We start from the raw sequence: 22,208 nt of genomic DNA, 5'->3' as shown, positions 1-22,208 counted from the left end.
TGTCAATCTGAATTTCCACTTGGGATTATTTTCCTTCAGTGTAAATAATTCCCTTTAAACATTATTTTGTAGTAGAATTCTGCTTATGAGGAATCACCTTAGTTTTTGTTTGAAAATTTTAACCTTCATGTTTGAAGTATATTTTTTTAGGTTCACAATTTTTGTTTGTTTTGTTTTTGTTTGCACTTATATATCATTTAGTTGTATTCTGGTCTACATTAATTTTCATAAATCAGTAGGTATTCTCATCTTTGTGTCTCTTATTTATTTGGCTATTTTAAATATTTTTCTCTTAAAAAGTATCCTCCTCAGCATTTTTAAAAACCTTTTTTCATTTTTTAAACTTTTAGGTTCATGGGTACATGTACAGCTTTGATATATAGGTAAACTCATGTTACAGGAGTTCATTGTATAAATTATTGCATCACCAGGTACTAAGGCTAGTACCCAATAGTTATTTTTTTTCGTGTCCTCTCCTTCCTCCTGCCATTCACCCTCAAGTAGGACCTAGTGTCTGTTGTTTCTCTCTTTGTGTTCATGTGTTCTCATCATTTAGCTACCACTTATAAGTGAGAACATGTGGTATTTGGTTTTCTATTTATGCAGTAGTTTGCTAAGGATAATGGCCTCGAGCTCCATCCATGTTCCTGCAAAGGACATGATCTCCATTCTTTTTATGGCTACATAATATTCCATTATGAATACATACCACGTTTTCTTTATCCAATCTGCCATTGATTGGCATTTAGGTTGATTCCATGTCTTTGCTATTGTGAATAGTGCTGCAATGAACATATGCGTGCATGTGTTCTTATGATAGAACAATTTATATTTCTTTGGATATATACCAGTAATGGAATTGCTGGGTTGAATGATATTTCCATTTTTAGCTCTTTAAGGAATCACCACACTGCTTTCCACAATTGCTGAACTAATTTACACTCCCACCAATAGTATATAAGCATTCTCTTTTCTCCACAACCTCGCCAGCATCTGTTATTTTTTTACTTTGGTGGTTTTGATTTGCATTTATCTAGTTATCAGTGATGTTGAGCTTTTTTTCATATGATTTTAGCTACATATATCTCTTCTTTTGAAAAGCATCTGTTCATGTTCTTTTGAGGCAGAAGAATAGGGTCTGGATGCGAGGAACCTAAAGCTGATTCTCACTGACTTCCTAGAACTGAATCAAAAGGAAAACCCCCACTTCCCCCGACCCAAGTAACAAAAGTATCAGAGGTTACTCCCTTTGCACTGCGTCACAGATGAAAGATGGAAAGTACCTCTGATTGGTCCTGTCCCACAACCAATCAGACTGGTTCTGGGCCAAGTCTTCATATGAAACTTTGTAACTCTGCTTCAGCCAATGATTGGTCCCCTCTTGGAGCCAATCAGACTGGTCACGGGCCACTCCTTTATTTACATAGGGTGTAACCAAGTAACCAATGGGAAACCTCTAGAGAGTGTTTGAACCCCAGAAAATTCTGTAATCTGGGCTCCTGAGCCACTTGCCCAAGACGGCTCCCATTCTGTGGAGTATACTTTAATTTCAATAAATCTATGCTTTTTTTGCTTAATTCTTTTGTTTCTTTGTGTATTTTGTCCAATTCTTTGTTTAAAATGCCAAGAACCTGGATGACTAATAGTCAAGGCCCTCCACTGGTAACACTTTGACCACTTTTTAATGGGGTTGTTTGTTTTTCTCTTGTACATTTGTTTAAGTTCCTTGTAGATTCTGGATATTAGACCTTTGTCAGATGCACAGTTTGCACATATTTTCTCCCATTCTGTAGGTTGTCTGTTTACTCTGTTGATAGTTTCTTTTGCTGTGCAGAAGCTCTTAAGTTTATTCAGATCCCATTTGTCAATTTTTGCTTTCATTGTGTTTGCTTTTGGTATCTTCATCATGGATTCTTTGCCTGTTCCTATGTCTAGGCTGGTATTGCCTGGGTTGTCATCCAGGGTTTTTATAGTTTTGGGGTTTATGTTTAAACATTTAATCCATCTTGAGTAGATTTTTGTGTGTGGTATAAGGAAGAGGTCCAGTTTCAATCTTCTACATATTGCTAGCCTGTTATCCCAGCACTACTTATTGGATAGGAAGCTCGTCCTCCATTGCTTGTCTTTGTCAGCTTTGTTGACAATCAAATGGTTGTAAGTGTGCAGCCTTCTTTCTGGGCTTTCTATTCTGTTCCGTTGGTCTTTGTGTCTGTTTTTGTAGTAGTGTCATGCTGTTTGGGTTATTGTAGCCCTGTAGTATAGTTTGAAGTCAGGTAATGTGTTGCTTCTAGCTTTATTCTTTTTGCCTTGGCTATTTGGGCTCTTTTTTGGTTCCATATGAATTTTAAACTAGTGGTTTTCATTTCCGTGAAGAATCTCTTTGGTAATTTGATAGGAATAACACTGAATCTGTACATTGCTTTGGGTAGTATTCTTTGAGCAGTGTTTTGTAATTCTCATTGTAGAGATCTTTCACCTCCTTTGTTAGTTATATTCCTAGGTATTTTATTCTGTTTGTGGCAATTGTGAATGGATTGTGTTCCTGATTTGACTCTTGGCTTGGCTGTTGTTGGTGTGTAGGAATGCTAATAATTTTCGTACGTTGATTTTGTGTCTGTAAACCTTGCTGAAGTTGTTTATCAGCTGGAGGAGCTTTTGGGCCAAGGTTATGGAGTTTTCTAGATATAGAATCATGTCATCTGCAAACAGGGATAGTCTTTCTTTCTTCCTATTTAGATGCCCTTTATTTCTTTCTCTTTCCTGATTGTCCTGGCCAGGACTTCCAATACAGTGTTGAATAGGAGTGATGACAGAGGGTATCCTTGTCTTGTGATGATTTTCAAGGGAAATGCTCCCAGCTTTTGCCCATCCAGTATGATGTTGTCTGCAGGTTTGTCATAGATTGCTCTTATTATTTTGAGGTATGTTCCTTCAATTCCTAGTTTATTGAGAGTTTTTAACATGAGGGGATGTTAATTTTATTGAAAGTATTTTCTGCATTTGTTGAGATAACTATGTGTTTTTGGTCTTTAGTTGTGTTTATGTGATGAATCACATTTATTAATTTGCATATGTTGAATCAACCTTGCCTCCGAAGGATAAAGCCTGCTTGATCATGGTAGATTTGCTTTTTGATGTGCTGCTGGATTCAACTTGCAAGTATTTTGTGGCTTCAAAACATTTTAAAATAATGAATTGTTTTCTTTGTGTTTATTCTCCTAGGGGGTCTCTAGATTACCTTTGATCCATTAATTTCTATTTTTCATGGAATATTTAAAAAATATAGCCATTATTTCTTTAAGAAGTTTATTTTGCTTCCTTCCACCATCTTCTCTGGAACTCCATTACTTATATGTTGACTACTGGATATTGTTTCAAGAACAATTAAGGTTTTAATAAGTTTTTTCCCAGAATTTTTTCTCTAAATGCTTCAGTTTTGATCATCATTATTGCTATGCCTTCAAACTTACTGTTATTTTGTTCTGCTATGCCTAATCTGGTATTAATTCCAGTGAATTTTTAATTTCAGATTTTGTATTTTTGACATAGCATTTCCACTTTAATAATTTTTACAGTTGCCATTTTATTCCTCATTACATTCATATTTTCGTTTAAATGCTTGAACATAGTAAACAGAGTAAGTAGTCTGTTGATTTGTAATATTTTGTAATTGATTTAAAAAAGCGTTTTTTTCTTCTTTGTATGTCTAGTAATTTTGAATGAGTGTTGGACATTTTAATTCTTGCATTGTTGAATGCCTGAATTTTGTTTTCTTCTTTTAATTAGTGTTGAGTTTTGTTCTAACAGGCACTTAATTTACTTGTGAATTATTCTAATGCTTTTGAGGCTTTGTTATAAGATTTTTAACGGGGGGTCTAAAATTGCCTTTATACTAAGACTAATGTAACTCTACCTCTAAGTCATGGCCTTCTAGCATCTTTACCTAATATGCTGAGTGTTCAATGAAAACTCTTTTATTCAGGTTCATTATAACTCAAACACTTCCCCACTCTTTGTGAGCTTTAGTTGTTCAGGTTACATTTTCCAGAGAGTTGTCTTTGCCTAGCCTTGTAGATACTCACACTACACATGTGTAATTTAATGTCAGCCGAAGACTCCTTGGTTTCCTCATGTGGATTTCTGGAGCTCTTTGTGCAGTTTGTTGGTATTCTTCCTAATAAATGTAAGCTTCCACAATCTCTCTGAACTCCAATCTTGGTCTCCTTAGCTCTTCACTCTGCTTATTCTATTTAGATTTTCTCTCCCTGGACTAGGGCTTCATAAAAGCCTTAGGACAGGATACCTGGATGATTGCATGGTTCATCTCAAGTATTTCCCTTCTCTCAGGGTTCACAGTCCCCCACTACCTGTACTATCTTGTCTGAAGAGGGTTGTTTCACATATTTGCTCAGTTTTGTAGGATTTTATGGTGATAAGACCAATTTCATACAAATAATTCATTATGGAACAGAAGGGGAAGTTCTGTCATCCTTTTCTAATTACCTTTCAATTTAGAAGAAAATTATTGTGTTAAAGATATGGGATTTTGTAAAAAATAAAGTAAATATAGCCCACATTTTATTTTATTTTTTGAGACAAAGTCTTACACTGTTGCATGGGCTGGGGTGCAATGGCATGATCTCGTCTCACTGCAACCTCTGCCTCCTGAGTTCAAGTGATTCTCCTGCCTCAGCCTCCCAAGTAGCTGGAATTATAGGTGCCCGCCACCATGCCCGGCTAATTTTTTGTATTTTTAGTAGAGACGCGGTTTCACTATGTTGGCCAGGCTGGTCTTGAACTCCTGACTTCATGATCCACCCACTTTGGCCTCTTAAAGTGCTGGGATTACAGGCATGAGACACCGTGCCTGGCCAATAGCACACATTTTAAGAGCAACAACAAAACCAAGACATATTCTTCCTTGGACCATAATACTTTGCCACTGGCTGAGATTTTTATTTTTCACATTTCTGCCTGTCTGAATCTGTTATGTATTTTCCGGTTGTGTCCTTTGCAAATTAAATACTCAGATCCTGTAAAATCTGTGTAGTATAACAATGTTTCCATAGCTTCTAAAATAATAAGCATCACCTGTAGCACTTGTTAAAAAATATAACTTGCTTCCCAGACATTTCCCTGAGACAGTCTGATTTCCATGGTATTAGGTAGAGACTGGAAATTCGTATTTCAAAAGATATACATATATATCCAGGCAAACTTGGAAACACTTGTATTATAGTTTAGAGCACAGATTCTGAAGCCAGAAAGCATAGGCTTGGATATCAATGCACTATCTAGGAGCTCTGTTGCTGAGTAGGTTTTATCCCTTTATTTCCTTCAGGGTCAATGCAGATGATTGTGTGTTTTGTGCCCTACATAAAGGAATCTGGCTAAACTGGCAAGAATGGTCTGAAATCCAGCATTCTGTTTGCAAAGCCAGATAAAAAGAGGTGTGCTTTCATAACTGGTCTGCCTACAGGGGATGTCTTTCTCATTTTCACAGAGTCACCATAGAAGACTAGCAGTGTGGCTCAGGTTTCCTTATCTTTGAAATAAGAATGATAACAGCAGGGCTGGCTACATAATCCATGGAACTCCTGTGTAAGAAGAAAAGGCAGGAAAGCTTTTTCCTTTCTTTTATTGTCTCTCTCTCAACCTCTCGTGGTGTTTTTTCTTTGCCACTTAATGTCATGCTCCCTAGGACAACAGAGACATTTTCAGGGCAATGCAGAACCTCCCAGGTGCCCAGGGCCCCACCCTATGATTGGCATGCAGGGTGTTAGTGCCTGATGCTAACCCTTTCTTTGCCCAGGCTGCCACCAGGAGCAGGGAATGACAGCACTTACTGGGCAGGGTTGGGGGAGCAGACAAGTGAGAACCCATCCTGGAGACATGTATGGGTGGGGTGCAGACAGATGTGGGACCACACATGAGATGACACTCCAAACAGCTGCCAACATACACTTCATTGTCCCATCAGATTTTACCTATGGGACACAAATTTCAAGATGGTGACCACACTCTGAAAATGAGACCCCTACTGAACATGGTGTCCCTGTGAAACTTCACTGGTCACACACCCATGAAGCTGTCCCTGAATAATAATACCTCTGTTCAATACCTGAAAAGTAGTCAGTGCTCAAAGATGTCACTTGTAATCATTATTTTCACAAGGTGTTCAACCTGAAAGCTCAGTTCTGCCCAGTGTCTTGTAAAAAGCGCAGCGGACTCACAAATGGTGGGGCTGGAACTAATTTAGCAGCCTGATCCTGGACGTGATTCTGTAGAACATTGATTTTATGAGAGGCACTACCCTAGGCACTAAACAGGTCACCCAATCTCTGGGCACAGGAGTTCATAGCCTAATTAGGAAGGGACGCAATTATAGTACAATGAGATGTATGCTAAAGACAGCAAAAAGGATGAGCTGAAATCAGAGGGAGCTTCCAGAAGCTTCATCTCACAGCCCGGAAATGGGAACGGACATTTAAACTGAGTCCCAGAGGACAAGTAAGATCTAACTAGGCCAAAACAGAAGGTAGGTAATATGTTCTGGGTTCTGAGTAGCAGGTACAAAAACTCTAAAACAAGAAGAAAGAAATGTGGAACTACAAGAGTTATTTATTCTATGACTAATGAATTAAGTTATATATGAGGAGGAGCGGCCGGGCACGGTGGCTCACGCCTGTTCCAGCACTTTGGGTGGCCGAGGTGGGCGGATTGCTTGAGTTCACCAGTTGAGACCAGCCTGGACAACATGGTGAAACCCGATCTCTACAAAAAAACTGCACAAATTATCCAGGCATGGTGGTGCACCCCTGTGGTCCTAGCTACTTGGGAGGCTGATGTGGGAGAATGGCTTGAGCCCTGGAGGTTGAAGTTGCAGTGAGCCTTGATCATGCCACTGCACTCCAGTTTGGGCGACAGAACCAGATCTTGTCTCAGAAAATTAAGATAAAATAAAATAAAAATAAAAATAAAAAAATATGAGGAGAGACAAGAAAGGAGGTGAGAGAGAGGCAAGCAGGATCCAGAACCTGGGGTCATTTAAAGGAGTCTGCACCTTGACCCAAGGACAAGTGGGGAAGAAATAGGGACTAAGAAGTGGAAATGAAATATTTTAAAAGTTTTAGACAAAATATTTTATTATGATATTTGCATTTTCGAAAGATTTCTCTGGGACTCCTGGATAAAATGGAGTTGTGATTATGGATGTCTAATTTCTGCCTCATAGAATACAATGAAAATGAACTTCCTATTTTAAAAAATAGGAAAAAGCATATAATTGTGCCAAGGACTAGGAGGAGTGTTATTTATGATCCAGCATGTAATTTCAACAATGTTTTGGTAAATAATGACATCAGATCTAATAAAACATATATCTCTTAATATATACAGAAGCATGTACTTTCTAAATAGAAATATATCTTCTTTTGAAACATCCATGCTATGTTTATGAAAATTAATCTTAGTCTGGCTAAAAGGAGAAATCGCCAATAAATTCAAAGAGTAGAAATTTTACAGGCCCCACTGATCATGATGCAAAAATAAAATTTTAAAAATACAAATAAAAGTATATACACAAGCAATCCAAACAGTTGGCCACTAGAAGAAAAAAGAGAAACCACTTTTGTGCAGAATTAAAAGGCAAATAGTATATATGATTATAGACTATTTAGCAAGTAAACCATAAGTATGAATGCATGTGAAAATTCAATAAAGTAATTATTTTCCAAAACTATTTTATGGGGGAATATTTAAGGAGACAATACTTCCTATGCTATTTAATCCATTCCAGAGCACAGAAAAAGATGGAAATCTTCCCAACTGACTAGCTGTCAAAATATTGCACCTAAAACATGACAATTAATACTTTAGATATAAAAGCTATAGATCAGTATCACTTTTGAGTATAAGTGCAAAAATTCTTAATAAAATATTACCACATTATATCTAACACAATATTAAGAATGATTATACACGACCAAGAAAGGATTGTTTCAGAGATGCAAAGATGAGATGCTTTAACATTAATCTGTTTTAAATAAAATTCACCAGCACAGATAAGCAAGTAAAATTATAATATTATCTTGATAGATGCTCCAAAAGAATTTTTATAATTTCCATTCCTGATTAATTACAAACAAAATTCTTACTAAACGTGAAATATAAAGATACTTTAACACCATGAATGATATGCATATTAAATAAAAAGCCATAATTATATTTAAATAATGAAACACTAGAGACAGTCCCATTAAAATCTAGGAAAAAATAAACATACTGGCTACCAGCATAATCACTTAATGGTATTCTGAAAGTCCCAGAAATAGCACAAGAAAATATGAGGCTTAAATATTCAAAAGGGGAAGAAAACAGTTGCTGTTACTTATAGATTATATTCTCAATAACCTGGAAAATGTATAAGAAGAATTTGCAAATCTGTTATCATTGAAGAGTGCTTAATAAGGTGGCTAGTTACAGAATAAATATACAAACATTTGGAGTTTGAGACCAGCCTGACCAACATGGTGAAACCATCTCTCTACTAAAAAGACAAAAATTAGCCGGGAGTAGTGGCACCTGCCTGTAGTCCCAGCTACTCAGGAGGCTGAGGCACAACAATCGCTTGTACCTGGGTTGAGGAGCTTGCAGTGAGCACAGATTGTGCCACTGCACTTCAACCTGGGTGACAGAACGAGACTCTGTCTCAAAAGAAAAGAAAAGAACATATGTGGATAGTAATTACATTTAATTTCTGGGAAAAAAAATCAGACAGAAAATAGGCAGGAACTCATGAAGAAAATGTTATACTTTTATGAAAACATATAAAAGATGACTTGAATTAATAACATTTTCCTCAATTCATAGAAAGAATATTAACTTATAAGTTTAATCACAACATCTATATCTGCAAGATAGCAACCTATAGATGACTATTGGAGCCAGGACAGGACCACCCAAGGGAGATTTTGCAAAGAAGGGGGCTGAGCCCAGAACACTGGGAAAAATCACATTTAAGGGATGTCATAGAAGGTATGGACTGAGAAAGAGGGGACTACTTAGAAGTCGGAGAGATAAGAGAAAGCCATGAGCAGAGTCATAGAATCCAAAGGAGAAGATACCCAAGAGCTAACATGAGGTGGGAGCAATAAAACACTAAAATATACCATCCTTGGCTGCTGGAGAGAGGGGACAGGTTGAGGGGTGGTGCATTTTCAGGAAAAACCATGGGGTCAGTGGTGTCAGATGCTGCCAAGAGTCAGGAAAATCAAGCTTGAGAAGTACAGCAGTAAGGAGGCATTGGGATTTGGGCAAGAGCTAGTTAGATGGAGTAGTGGGGTGCAATCATGCCCAAGGTGCATTAAGGAGTGAGATGGAGGTGAGGCAGTGGAGACAAGGAGTTAGATGCCTCTTCTGAGAATCTTGGCTGTGAATGGGGTAGAGTCAGGGAGGGTGGAAGCTACAAGAACCAAGGGGTATTTTTCTTTGTAGGCTGAATTAAACTTGACTTTGCTTTAATGTTGATGACAGAAGGTTCTGTGGTGGGGGGAGTGAGTTGGGGGACGACAGTGGGGAGCACAGAGGAGATAACTGGTCAGATGAACTGCCCTAGGGAAAGAGCAGAAGTGGAGATAATGTGTGCCCAGTTGGGACCTGCTTCACCTCAGACATAATAAAGGGAGGCTGGGGTTGGGGAGAGGGAGGATGGGTGGTCAGTGCTCTTGGCTGGGGATGGAGGAAACAGGAGGAGCATGACATATAGGCTGGGGAGGGATGGCCCAGGGTGCTCAAGAGGGAGGTGCTAAGGAGTCACCAGATGCCAGATACACCCTAAATGATTTGTAAATAGATTGGATGTAAGGCATGAGATGCAGCCAGTATGGTGCTCAGGACTTTAGCCTGCGTAGCTAGTTGAATGATGGTGCCCTTACTCAGACTGGAAGAGGTCAACAAAGTGGGCAAATCTCTAGCAAGACTGATCAAGATAAATAAATATGTGTCCGGGCACAGTGGCTCACGCCTGTAATCCTCACACTTTGGGAGGCCAAGGTGGGTGGGTCACCTGAGGTCAGGAGTTCGAGACCAGCCTGACCAACATGGAGAAACCCCGTCTCCACTAAAAATATAAAATTGGCCAGGCATGGCAGTGAATGCCTGTAATCCCAGCTACTTGGGAGGCTGAGGCAGGAGAATGACTTGAACCTGGGAGGCAGATGTTCCGGTGAGCCGAGATCACGCCATTGCATTCTAGCCTGGGCAACAAGAGCAAAACTCCATCTCAGAAGAAAAAAAAAGATAAATAAAGATGCAAAAATGTGCAATATAAATTTAAACAAGCCAGAACTATAGGTACCCTAGATATTTTTAAATGTTAAAAGTTTAAGCAACTGAGTCAATATTTTAGTAAACAGAGGCAAAATAGAACATATTTAGAAAACAATATCTAAATTGGCAAAATATAAAGTAAAATCTGACAAAATTGATAGCTATGTTAAAACTGAAATAATTTCAATTATTGCTTCCCCCCAGTGTGCATATATATATATATGTATGTATGTCTGTGTGTGTGTGTGTGTGTGTGTGTGTATAGGATATATAACTATATATATTTCTAGGCCTTGATTATTTTATATATAATTTCACTATGTTTAAGAGACAGATAATTTATATAATTTTTCAAAAAATGGAAAAGAGAGAAAACTTCACTATTTATTCCTAAAGGTGCAGGGAAGGTACCTGATACTTTCTTCCCTCCACATGATCTTAAACACAAAGTCATGGCACCTGTGAAACTCCTGCACTCCCCTGCACAGGTCTTTACCACCTATTGATGCAAGAAAGATTTGGGGGTAATCCTGACTTTCTCCAGTGATGCACTCACGTTGTGAGACGGAAAGAAAAAGGGAAGGCTGGGTAGTGGAAGGGCAGTGGGTGGGGTTGTGAAACCTAGGGCAGGTATCAAGAGGAGTGTGGAGAGATGGGATGGACACTTCTCTGATACATTCTTGTGCTAAGGACAACCAAATATGGGTCTGTTCTATCTCTAGAAAGCTTGTCTGTATATGGAAGTTCATATAGTCATATATGGAATATGAAAGCTCGTATATGGAATATTTTTGCTGGAAGCTTCCTGTTGGAGATTCCTGATGAAAAGACTTATGATAGTCTTTTATTCTCTCATGTTCTCTCCTTTTCATCAGGATTCTTTGTGGACATGCATGGTCTAGAGTCTGTCCCTGGTGGTGCAGGGCGTTCCCTGGCCCTTCTGCCTGGGTTAACTGCATCCCCTACAGCCACCCCTGTGATTATGGGACAGTGCCTTTTTCCTGGGGCTCCCAAGTCTCTTCTGAGCTCAATCCTTGAGACATTAACTTCCTTCAGTCTTTGCAAAAAGAGTAACATTGGCCTTGGGCTCCTCACCATCTGGTTTATTTTAAAAAGCTGAGTGGCAAATGAGAAATTTGGAAGGTCTGGAGAGTGGCCGAAGCAGTGAAGTAAAGTCTCTTTGCACTTTTAAAAGGTGGGATGGCCATCTGGCCTGGCAGAGACAGTCATTTTACATCTCCACTGGTACATTACTGAAGTCATTTACCATTAAGTTCTATTTGAATAAAGTGGTAGTAGACATTTAGGTAATATTACAGGGCAATCAATGTTTAAGGGCCTTAGGGGTATGAGCTTTCCAAACGTAGTTCAGACCCAGATGCTAAAAATACTTCGTGTGTGTGTGTGTGTGTGTGTGTGTGTGTGTGTGTGTGTAACAGCCTTTTGGCTTTTGAGCACATAATGGAAGAATTTTCTCCCCTCTCCCTTTCCTTCCACATTCTGAATTGTTTAAGAGTTTCCTGGCCATGGTACCCTCCCCCTCTCCTTTTCTTTTTTTACTACACTGGGTAGAAGAAGCATGAGGGAAATGTAGTTAAAATTCAAAATGCTTCCCTTTTATCATTACCATGAATCAACACAATAAATGAGCCCCTTCAGAGCACAGTAATAAGAATTTGATAAATCATCAGCCAAAAATTAACTAGATGTCAAAACAATCTTTGGGAAGTGTGATGGATTAGGGGTGATAGCAGCAATTAATCTCCCAGCATGAGTTCACTGGAGAGACACAACGTAGGGAGATGGATGGGGGGGATTCAGACCTGCAAGGTCAGGACTCTACTGAAAGGAGTGGGTGGAGGGTGGAGGCTGGCAGGAGGAGGAGGGTGGAGAGAGGGAGAAAGAGAGAGGGGGAGGAAGAGAGAGAGGGAGAGAGAGAGGAAGAGGGAGAGAGAGAGAGAGGATGAGAATCCTCTGAGTCTGCAATCCTCAGGCATCCTGCAGCTGCGCTAGAGGTCAGTTACATGCCTTTGAAAAGCTCACTGCCTCCAGCTGCTCTGATGAGACAAGCACTTTTCCTCTTGCGCTAATAAATGCCACAACTCGGCTCGTGGGGCTCAACACATGGCCTCCAAGAGTGGCAGACCTTACGGGGCTTAATTTAGAGAGCTGGGGAGCTCCTTGTAAACAACATCTAGGAGGAGCTAAGGGCCCTAGGAGGGAGGAACAGGCAGGGGCGGGAGGGAAGCGGGGAAACGAGTCTGGGAGTCTGGGAAGGGCTACAGCGCCTCCAAGCCAGGGCTCAGCTCTGGGTGCTCCAGAGCCCAGCGCGGGGAATCTTGATGAATCCCCGAAAGGAGGACGAGAGCCTCTGCGGGCACCAGGCTCATCAATCTCCCTCTTTTGGACAGGGCTGCTTCTTGCACTTATTTATTTTTTTAGCAGAGTTCCTAATATTGAAAGGAATGCCAGTTTGGGGAGGATGCACACAAGACCCTTGTTTTCCCCTTTCTGGCAATGCTGGAATCCTCAAGTCTGTCTGTATTGCCACAATTTTGTGATTATGGGCTCATGGGTCTAGACTGGAAAAATGCAGCCTGAACTGATGGGGCTGATGGGGTGGGAGGTGGTGAGAGGCAGGAAAGAGGAGAAAGAGAGGGCCAGGCTCCACTCAGCCAATCTGAAGATCAGATCTTAAACTGTCATGGGAAACAATACTAAGGAGAGCCCTGCCTGGTTCTCTGTGATGCCTGCAATATTTGGGATGCACTGGGTCAGGGCCTAGGCGCTGGAAAACCTGGGCTGTTCCTTTACTTCCCTCCAAAAATAAAATTCTGTTTGACTAAAGACTCCTATAAGAGTTACACGGCCAGGGCTTTGATGCCGCTCCTGTTAACATTTGTAAGTGCTTCCTGCCTAGGCTTTATAATCATAAAACAATCATAATGCCTGATGACTGTCTAATGCTTTTTTGCTTACAAAGATCTGTGCAAATCCTAGGTCTCTCCCGGCAGAGTCTTGATTGTTTTTCATGACACACCTTCCTAGGGTACAGCAGAATACTAGAGCTTAGCCTATTCAAAACTCCCCAAATCTCAGATAGGGAAAGGTAGGCCAGAAAGGTTCAATGATTCGTGGTATATCATTAAACTGATGATAAGGAAAAAAAATGCCTATGGAATTCCCTACCCTGGGTGCCTCAAAGGGCATTGCTTGTCTTTAAATTCCACGGCTTCGATATTGGTGGTTTGGAGAGGTGGGATGACTTAGTCTTGTGTCTAACCCTACTCAAATGCACAGATATGATGTAAAGTTGAACATTTTTTTAGAACAAAGACTTATTTAGCATTATCTATCTAATAGCTGCCAGGAAAGAAGGATGGTAACCTGGTCTAGTCTTCAAGAAAACTAAGGAAGACTTAAAATATAACTAATCTCTGTGGAAGTGCTTTCCTTGCTACTTACTAGCTGTGGACCCTGAGTTAGTTACCCGACTGCTCTGTGTGTCTGTTTTCTTATCTGTAAAAGGGGAATGACAGTCATTCTACCTTGTAAGTTGATGTGAGGATCAAATGCGTTTTGTGACCAATGCTTGCTATGTAGTCTGTCAAAATGTTGTTACCATTCTTCTGTAGTTGACAACCTTGTCCTTCGTTCATCATGACCATGACCTCCCTGTTGGCTCCATAGGTTGAAAATGTTTAGAGCAAAGCTGTAGAGCACGCTGTGGCTCTTACTCTATGGCTAAGAGCTGATAGGAGGAGGTCTCTACAAAACTGGTGAGAAGGCTAGGGGTGCTGGCCCAGGCCACCCAGGCCACCTTGCCTCTACACTCTGACTGGTGCTATAGGGCGAGGTCCTAGGATGTCATCCTCTTTCCCATAGTAGCCTCAGCAGACCACCCTGCCTCTTCCCTTCTACAGGCCATCTCACTAAAGATTGGGTGTTCAGCCTTCAAACAATATTCCGCTTCTGTGTAGTACTTTCACCTTTTTCAAGCACCTTCTCATATGTTACCTTTTTGTTTCATGTGCACTTTTATGAATGTAGGACAATCATTCTTCTCTTTCACTTTCCTGTGAGCTAGATTTAATGAGGGAGTTTCTGGATTATCTTGGTAAGTTGGAGGCATCTGCCTAACTTATCTATGACTTATTTTTCCTGCTACCAGATTGTTCCAAATGATTGTGCTGGCTGTGACTTTAGAAGATCTGGCCTTTTGCAGAAGTCCTGCTGCTCTCTTTTCAGCTTCTGGGTAAGGGGAAGGCCACTGGGATTGCTCTCTCCTAATGATAAGTGAGTGTGAACACCAATGGATTCTGGAGAGATGAAGCTTCTCTTTGGGGCTGACAGTCCCAGACAATCCATACCTGTTCTTTCTTCAATTTGCTCAATATAGCATTGAGCGTTTCAACAGATTCTGTGCCTGTACTATAAACATGTATAAATACTGACAGACATACACGTGCCTGCACATACCTGTATCCATAGTCACAGATTCTATCACATACTCACAGACACATATACTCGCAGATGTAAATACACAGTGTTATCACACTGTTGCATACTGTCACACCCATAGAGTCACACACAGAGGCACACAGGCTGAGGCACCCATACATCCACACACAGTCACATATACAAACACAAAGGCACACTGATTCTCTCTCTCTCCTTTCTCTCTCTCTCTCTCTCTCTCTATTTTACACGCACACACACACACACACACTCTCTCTCTCTCTCTTAGACAAAGTACCAACCCAGAAAAGAAATGCAGCAGAGATGTTTGTAGCATTCCATACCCAGCTGGGTCTTGGGAAAGAGTCTCCTCCCCAGTGCATCATGGAGGGATGAGCTTTTGAGAGCAGGTGCTGGGTACCATCCCAAATCTTTTGCCGAGATTCCTAGTGCCAGAGCTAATCTACACTCTGGATGTTTGCTGACTACCCTGATCTTCAGGGGCCAGAGCCGAAATTATTGGGAGATATAGTGTTACGAGTTGAATTGTTTCCTCCTCCTGCAAAAGATATGTTAAAATTCTAATCCTCAGTACCTCAGAGGTTACTTTGTTTGGAAATAGGGTCATTGCAGGTGGAATTACAGGCATACCTCAGAGATATTGTGGCTTCAGTTCCAGACCACCATAATAAAGCAAATGTTGCAATAAATTGAGTCACACAAATTGTTTAGGATGATGGTTGCTGGAGGTTGGGGTGGCTGTGACAATTTCTTACAATTTTTAAGTTTCTTAAAATAAGACAACAATGAAGCTTGCCACACCAATTGACTCTTGTTTTCCAGAAACATTTCTCTGTAGTATGTCATGCTGTTTGATAGCATTTAACCCACAGTATAACTTCCTTATAAATTGGAGTCAATTTTCTCAAACCCTGCTGCTGTTTTATCAACTAAGTATATATAATATTCTGAATTCTTTGTTGTCTTTTCAATAATGTTCGCAGCATCTTCACCAGGAGTAGATCTCATCTCGAGAAACCACTTTCTTTGCTCATCTGTAAATTAATCATCTGTTCAAGTTTTATCATGAGATTGCAACAATTCCACCATGTCTCAATGAGTTAGGCTCCACTTCTAGTTCTCTTGCTGTTTCCACCATATCGGTAGTGACTTCTTCCGTTGAAGGCTTGAACCCCTCAATGTCATCCATGAGGACTGGAATCAACTTCTTCCAGACTCCTGTTAATGAGAATATTTTGACCTCCTCCCATTAATCATGAATGTTCTTTTTTTTTAACCAAAAACATTGTTTTCATTTAAAAAAGTATTTACAACACATAAAACAAGGCAAGATTTACTCTTTTTTTCTCATCTTCTGGTATGGGATCTTTTGGTGGCTCCTCCACTATTGTGCCATTGCTCTGTGAGCCAATGTTACTATCACTGGTTCCTTCCTCTGCCACACTGTCTACCCCCTCCTGCCCACTTTCCTTGTCCTCAGGAGTAGACGTGCCTTCTTCACTGTTCTGTTGGCTCTCTGTTGTTTCTTCAAGGCGTGCCTCCTCTGTCTCCACTGGAATGTTCTTGTCGTCTTTCTTCTCCTCGCCTTTGCTGGCTGCTTGTTTTTCCTTAGGAACAATGCTGCTCTGTCTGTGCTCAGCTTGCTCTGCCGCCTCCTTCTCCCTTTTCTCCTGCCTTTTGCGGGCCTGTTCCTCTGCCTGTGCAATCTCAGCTGCAATTTTCTTCATATCCATTTCTACTTTCAGACCACACAACCTTTCAAGTTCATCATTAAATGAATCTGTGCTTTCCAGGTATTTCCTCCTCTTCTCCTGGTGTCATTCCCTCTATTTGAAGAAGTTCAGCTTCTAGTTTTCACTGATGAATGATTAAGGACTAGACCTGTCATTTGAGGATCTGCATTCTAGCTGTTGTAACAACTGATGGAACGTCTGGCACCACACTCTCACCAAGGATTTCACTGATGAGGCGGTGGTTTCTCTGGAAATGGGCAGTGGCTGTATGCTTCATTGAAAAGCCATCATCATAATCATCTGGATCTTCAGGAGGCTACATGTTCATGTATGGTTCTCCTTTCTCCACGCGAGACTGTCTCTGTCAACTTTCTTCCTCTAAAGCAGCTTCTGCACGACATTTTGCATTTATGTAAGCAAGGTATATGGGGGATTTATGATAGGCCTTCATAGATTCATTGTACTCTATCTTTTCTGCTTTGTATTCGTTTAAATATTCTTGCTTTTCTTCACCAGTGAGATCTCACCACATGCCACCAATAATCTTGCCAATCTCCCACAACTTTAAGTCAGGGTTGGAAGCCTTTACTTGGTCCCAGATCTTTCTGCCTGTACCTCATGTAGGGCATCAGTGGCTTATCTGGTGGCTTTGGGGGTTTTGGTATCGTAATAGCAGAGGATGCTGTGACCTGGCTGTTGGTGCACAGTTCCCTCCAAGCCTGTAGTTGTTGTAGGTGAGATGACTGTATGGATTGTATCTCACAAACCCTGGTGTGCTGGGCATTTGTGTTGCAGGAGCTGGGGTAGGAGGTGGAGCATAAGATGGTCTTTCCATGGGCAGAAAAAGTGGCTGCAGTTCCGGCTTTGCTTTCCTTTGTCCCGCGCCATGAGTGTTCTTAATGGCATCTAGAATTGTGAATCCTTTCCACAAAATTTTCAATTCACTTTGCCCAGGCCCATCAGAGGAATCAATTCCTAGGGCACCTAGAGACTTACCAAATATATTTATTAAATAATAAGACTCGAAAGTCAAAATTACTCCTTGATCTAGGGGCTGTTGAATGGATTCTTTGTTAGCAGGCAGGAAAACAACATTCATCTCTTTGTACATCTTTACCAGAGCTCTTAGGTGACCGGCTGCATTGTTAATGGGCAGTAATTTTGAAAAGAATTTTTTTTTTGAGAAGTAGCTCTCAACAGTGGGTTTAAAATATTCAGTAAAACATGTGATAAGCAGATGTGCTGTCATCCAGGCTTTGTTGTTCCATTACTGGAGCACAGGCAGAGTAGATTTAGCATAATTTTTAAGGGCCCTAGGGTTTTCATAATGGGAAATAAGCATTGGCTTCAACTTAAAGTCCCCAGCTGCATTTGCTCCTAACAAGAGAGTCAGGCTGCCCTTTGAAACTTGAAACCAGACATTGACTGCTCCTCTTTAGCTGTGAATGTCCTAGAAGGTATCTTCTTCCAATAGAAGGCTCTTTCACCTACATTCAAAATGTGTTGTTTAGTGTAGCCACCTTCATCAGTGATCTTCACTAGATCTTCTGGATGACATGCTGCAGCTTCTACATCAGCACTTACTACTTCACTTTGCACTTTTATTTTACAGAGCTGGCTTTTTTCTTTAAACCTCATGAACCAAGCTCTGCTAGCTTCCAGCTTTTCTTCTGCAGCTTCCTAACCTCTCTCAGTCTTCACATAATTGAAGAGAGTTAGGGCCTTTCTCTGGATTAGGTTTTGGCTTAAGGGAGTATTGTGGCTGGTTTGATCTTCTGTCTAGATGACTAAAGCCTTCTCCAAGTCAGCAATAAGGCTGTTTCACTGTCTTATCATTTGTGTGTTCAATGGAGTAACACTTTTAATTTCCTAAAAGAACTTTTCCTTTGCATTCATAACTTGGCTGTTTGGTGCAAGAGTCCTAGCTTGCAGCTTGTCTCAGCTTTTGACCTGCCTTCCTAACTAAGCTTAATCATTTCCAGCTTTTCATTTAAAGCGAGAGACGTGTGATTCTTCCTTTCACCTCAACACTTACAAGCCATCGTAGGGTTAGTAATTGGCCAAATTTTAATACGTTGTGTCTCAGGCAATAGGAAAACCCCAGGAGAGGGAGAGAAATGGAGAAACTAATGATCCATGGTGCAGTTTATATAATTTTAGAACACATACAACTGTCTTATTTGGGTGTGGTTCATGACGCCCTGAAACAATTACAATAGTAACATCAAAGATCACGGACCACAGACTGCCAAGACAGACAAAATAATAGTAATAATAAGGGGTGAAATATTGGGAGAATTACCAAAATGGGACACGAACACATGACGTGAGCCCATGCTGCTGGAAAAATGGCACCAATAGACTTCCTTGTTGCGGGGTTGCCACCAACCTTCAATTTGTAAAAAATGCAATTTCTGCGAAGGGCAAGAAAGTGAAGCGTAATTAATTTAAGGTGTGCCCGTAGTTACATTAAGATGAGGTTGTGCTGGAGTAGGTTGGGCTCCTAATCGAATATAACTGGTGTGTTTATAAGAGAAGAGAGACACTCAGGGAGAGGCCACATGGCGACAGAGGCAGAGATTGACTTAGCTGCCAGCCATGCAAGGCCACTGATTGTCCGCACGCCACCAGAAGCTAGGAAGAGCCAAGGAAGGGCTCGGAGGGTTCATGGTCTTGCCGACACCTGCACTTTGGACACCTCCAGTGTTTAACTGTGGTTGTAAGCCACCCAGTTTATGTTGCTTAGTGAAGGCAGCCCCAGGAAACTAGTACATGTGCATAATTTGAAGGAAAAAAAGATGTATTTAATATTTTACCAGAGTTTTCTATGTGGAAAATCAAAACAAAATCCTCTCGTTCTGAAAAAACAAACATCTCAAATAAAGCGCCCACATTCTTCTAGGCTTCTGCATACAAGTAGAAGGCGACAGCTGTCTGCTCAGACCCTCCCTTGTGTCTGCATGTCACCTGGCCTGGGGTAAGAAGTAGCCGTCATGTCATGGCAGCCTCCAAAACCTGCTCCTCTGCCCCGGCTCCTCTCTGGCCTTGGGTCCTCGCTCCACTCCAGCCACACAGACTGCCTCCCTTTTCTCAGACTCTAGGCAAGCCCCCTCCTCAGACCTTCACACAAGCTCCTCCCCTGACTGGAAGGTTGGGACCCAGGCAGCACCTGGCTCATTGCTTTAAACCTTTGCTCACATGTCACCTGCTTGGTGAGACCAGCAATTCCTAAAAGTCACTCCTGCTCATTTCCCCTGACTTTGCTTTAATTTTTTTTTCCAGAGAACTTATCACCTTCTGACATGCCATATAATTAACTGACTGATTATGTAGATTGTATACCTCCCCATGTATATGTTAGCTCCAAAAGAACATGGATTTTTTTTTTCCTGTTTTGTATGCCCTGTTCCTAGAACAGTGTCTGGAATACACTTGGTGTTCAATACAAGTTTCTGAATGAATGGAAACTTAGTCTCCTGTGTATCTGACTTTCATCAATGTTACCCCCTGGGAAGAAGGAGATCCCTGAAGGTTTAATGTTTAGACTTATATGGAGGAGATATAGGTTTAAGCAATGAAGAAGCGGCCGGGCCCAGTGGCTCACGCCTGTAATCCTGGCACTTTGGGAGGCTGAGGCGGGCGGATCACAAGGTCGGGAGATCGAGACCATCCTGGCTAACACGGTGAAACTCCGTCTCTACTGAAAATACCAAAAATTAGCCGGATGTGGTGGTGGGCGCTTGTGGTCCCAAATACTTGGGAGGCTGAGACAGGCTAATGGTGTGAACCTGGGAGGCGGAACTTGCAGTGAGCCAAGATTGTGCTGCCACTGCCCTCCACACTCCAGCCTGGGTGACAGAGCAAGATTCTGTCTCAAAAAAAAAAAAAAAAAAAAAAATGAGAGGCTGTGCAGGCCAGTGGCGGAGGCCTTGAGCTGGGGCCTTGAGGGTCTCATCTGTAAAAGACAGATGAAACCACCTGCTGCCTACAACCCACTTCATGGGGATGTTGGGAGGATGAAGGACATGATGCATTTTAAAGTGCTCCGAGGTCCTTAAACAAAAGACATGCCATGGAAATGGAATGTTATTACATAAACTAAACCCAGAAGTGTATCAGGAAATAGCTGAACTGAATCACAGCCAGTCTCAGAGCAATTTTTTTGCCTAAGAAATTTAATAGAACAGCCTACAAAACTATGATGCAATTTTCTTTCTTATCAACCGTTCCTACCTTCTAAATTTTAGCACAGGTGCTATCTTCTTTTTTTTCCTACGCAGTAAACAGAACCACGATAAAATTTCGGGATTGGACGGAGGGTGGTTGGCTGTGCAAATAACTGGGCCATAAAAGCTTCTTCAGAATTTTTTTCTCTCTCTTTTTTAAACAGTGGTTCTTCTCACAGGGAATAAAATGTATTGCTCAGAACAAATGGCTGTGTATTTAATTATGTCAAGCCTTAATACATTTTTTTTGTTTCATATTTCAAGTGTTCTGTGTTGGGTAGGGGATACTGAGAATTAAACTTTGTGATATTCCTTCTTCTTCTTCTTTTTTTTTTGATGGAGTCTTGCTCTGTTGCCCAAGCTGGAGTGCAGTGGCATGATCTCGGCTCACTGCAGCCTCCACCTTCTAGGTACAAGTGATTCTCCTGCCTCAGCCTCTCGAGTAGCTGGGATTACAGGAACCCACCGCCACACCTGGCTAATTTTGTATTTTTAGTTGCCCATGCTGGTCTCGAACTCCTGACCTCGTGGTCTGCCTGCCTTGGCCTCCCAAAGTGCTGGGATTACAGGCGTGAGCCACCGTGCCTGGCCTATTCCTTCTTTTTAAGGGCAGTACACATAACTAAAACAGCAGTCGCGAATGTCAGAACTACTGAGTGCAGCCTGTGAATGTGGTTTCCCTCCTCTGGCTTCTCCTCTTGCTGTTCAGTGCCCTCTGCTGTCTGGAAGGAGCCTGCTAATGCTGGGGTTAACCGCCTAGCCTATTTATATCACACAATGATTAGTTTTTTCTTCAGCTAATTTTACTGCTAGTATGAACTGGTACCCATTACAATTCTGAATCCTATTAAGTTGCTGGTAAGTGGCTGTCATTGGCCATCCCACTTGTTTAGAAAAAGATATTAACAAGGAATGGTTAACCTGCAAAAGTTTATCCTCTATTCTCGGTTCCTACCTTCCTGGATGCCTAGCCCAAGGATAGATGGAGTGAACTCCAGGCAGGTGTGTCACAATTTATAAAGGAGTAACTCAAAGTTCAGTTAGTACTTTAGTTCTGAATAAACATAGCTCTGGAAAGTCTCCTTCAATCCTGACTGTCCCATAGATAAATCTCCAGTCTTATATGTTAGGGCTTTCCTCCAAATTAACCACATTTATCAAAACATTCATTTTTTGATAATTGCTATTAAAAATGTTATTATTATTATTATTTGAGACAGAGTCTTGCTCTGTCACCCAAGCTGGAGTGCAGTGGCACAATCTCAGCTCACTGCAACCTCCACGTCCCAGGTTCAAGCAATTCTCCTGCCTCAGCCTCGTGAGTAGCTGGGATTACAGGCATGTGCCACCATGCCCAGCTAATTTTTATATTGTTATTAGAGACGGGGTTTCTCCATGTTAGCCAGGCTGGTCTTGAACTCCTGACCTCAGGTAATTTGCC

At 41.2% G+C, this 22,208-nt stretch overlaps 1 pseudogene; it reads right to left on the bottom strand.

Annotated features, from left to right (window-relative positions):
* Positions 1–1,240: 1,240 nt before the first annotated feature.
* LOC116461777 (SWI/SNF-related matrix-associated actin-dependent regulator of chromatin subfamily E member 1-like) lies at positions 1,241–17,367 on the bottom strand (annotated as a pseudogene).
* Between the last annotated feature and the right edge of the window lie 4,841 nt (positions 17,368–22,208).

The sequence above is a fragment of the Hylobates moloch genome, unplaced genomic scaffold (genome assembly GCF_009828535.3).
Source record: "Hylobates moloch isolate HMO894 unplaced genomic scaffold, HMol_V3 SCAFFOLD_22, whole genome shotgun sequence".
Taxonomy (NCBI): Eukaryota; Metazoa; Chordata; class Mammalia; order Primates; family Hylobatidae; genus Hylobates; species Hylobates moloch.
Note: the sequence above shows the minus strand (reverse complement) of the source record. Positions and strands in the feature narration are given on the sequence as shown.